Here is a 2178-nt window from a genome sequence, read left to right as displayed (position 1 = left end):
CCATGTCTGAGTGGTCTTCTCTGATGGATACCTCAAAACAGTGTGGTAGGTAAGAGTTATAAAGCTAAAGTGGAGTGGTGTTTTTTCCTGAGGTTTGTAGCCATTTCCTTGAAGAATTCTAGAACCTAGTTAACTATTGACATAGTTATATTGACATAGTTAACTAGTTCAAAAGGCTGAACCCAAAGACATAGACTGTCTTACCCTTCTCTTCTGAATACTATGGCGTCATTGCTTTTTATCACAGACTGTCATAAACAACTAGGTCTTTGTTTTACTGTGCTGGTTATCAAACTGAGGATTTTGTAGGTGCTTCACCGGTGACTTATATACCCAGTTCACAGATCATTTTTATCTGTGTCTACATGAGTGGATTATTCAAAACAAACCAAAAATAATAGAACAAATCTAAGAGTTGCCTGAACAATAAAGAATGGACTGCTCTTTGGTCTTTGTCTTGCTTTGTTGGTTTTTCATGACAGGGCTTTTTTTGTGTGTGCTCCTGGCTGGTATGGAACTCACTCTATAGACCAGGGTGGGCTCAAACTCAGAAAATGAACTGCTCTTTGACAACTGTCAGGTATCCTTGAGCTAAAGCATGACCGGCAGAAGTGTTTTAAATTTCTGTGAGTATCCTCTAGAACAAAAATTATTCAACTAGTCAGATCCAGTAAAAATGTTAATTAATTATTTAACGTGTTAATAGAAAAGCTTTAGAGGTGGCTGTGTGGTGTGCCGCCACAATTGCTCAAGACTGGGCAGCTAGCTACTTATAGACTTGGGGACAGAACAGACGACTCAAGATTCTCTGTGATTAGTGACTGACTGATGGTCCAGTAAATAAAGGTTCTCTTTTGTATACCTTTGTCTAGTTAACAAAGGATGTTAAAACCAATTCAGAAGGAAGCTTGAGGGCTATGTTATTAGTGTTTGGGAGAAATACAGCGAGGCAGGCAACCTATAAATCTCAGGAACTGCTGAGAAGAGGAAGATAGAGAAAAGGAAGAGAAAAGTATGCCTTTGAATTAGAGGTCAAGACAGCAAGCATGGCCATCAATGGAGGTCAGCACACAACTTCATGTTGGAAAGAGAGGGAAGGTATGGAGAGAGAGAGAGAGCTCAGAATGGCAAGGGAAGTATGCTTAGGATTTTGACTATTACCTGAAAAAAAAGAAGAAAGAAGGAAAGAAAGAAACAAAGAAAGACAGACAGACAGAAAAGTTAAATGTTTTTGAGTTAACCAGGCAGGCTTAGCAGTGCCATATGGTGGATTCTCTAAGCAGCTGCGCTGAAGGAGGGGCATCTGAAAGGATAAATACATTATCTAATTAAGGAGATAATTATTCCTCCCATATCCTTAATGTGCCTTCCAGTGAATCATATTTCCTGTGGGATGTTCTCTTGGCTAGGTGATAGATAGGCCAAGCTGGATTAACTTTTTATTTTATTTTTTTAAGATTTATCTATTTTCTGTTTACTAATATGTTGTTTGCAGTCATGTATGTGCACCATGTGATTGGAACTGATTCTGGATCCTTTGCAAGAGCAATAAATGCTTTTAACCACCGAGTCATCATTCTAGCCCCTGGATTAACTCTTAAGACAGCTGTGCTCAACTTATTTGGTCGAGACCCCTATAGGGGTCACATATCAGATATCCTGCATATCAGATATTTACATTACAATTTATAACAGTATCAAACTTACAGATATGAAGTAACAATGAAATAATTTTATGGTTGGGTAGTCCCTACAACATGAAGAACTGTATTGAAGCGTCACATCATTAGAAAGGTTGAGAACCACTGTCTTAAGAAAAGAGACAATAATACGTAATAAGAGAATCTGTAAGGGAAGATCAGAATATTATTCCTCTACCAAGAGACAGATGTATTTCTACCTTTTGGCCAGGAAGCCTGAGGAAGAACAAGTGTGATGTTTTGCTTTCTAATGTTAAATAAGGTATATATTCCATATCTCTCCTTGAGGGAAGAATCTGTGCTCAATAGACCCCAAGGCTATTAATTTCCTTCCAGCCACCTTACTAACATGCCCTGTTCAAGAGATGAGACCACCAAAAAATTTAGCTAATAGGCTAAAATCGGGGCATAGAAAGGGTTAGATTTTCTATTCTTGCTGACTTTCAGTCTTTAAGGACAATCAGTGTAAAACTAACTT

This window comes from Micromys minutus (assembly GCF_963924665.1).
Source record: "Micromys minutus genome assembly, chromosome: 1".
Taxonomy (NCBI): Eukaryota; Metazoa; Chordata; class Mammalia; order Rodentia; family Muridae; genus Micromys; species Micromys minutus.
Note: the sequence above shows the minus strand (reverse complement) of the source record.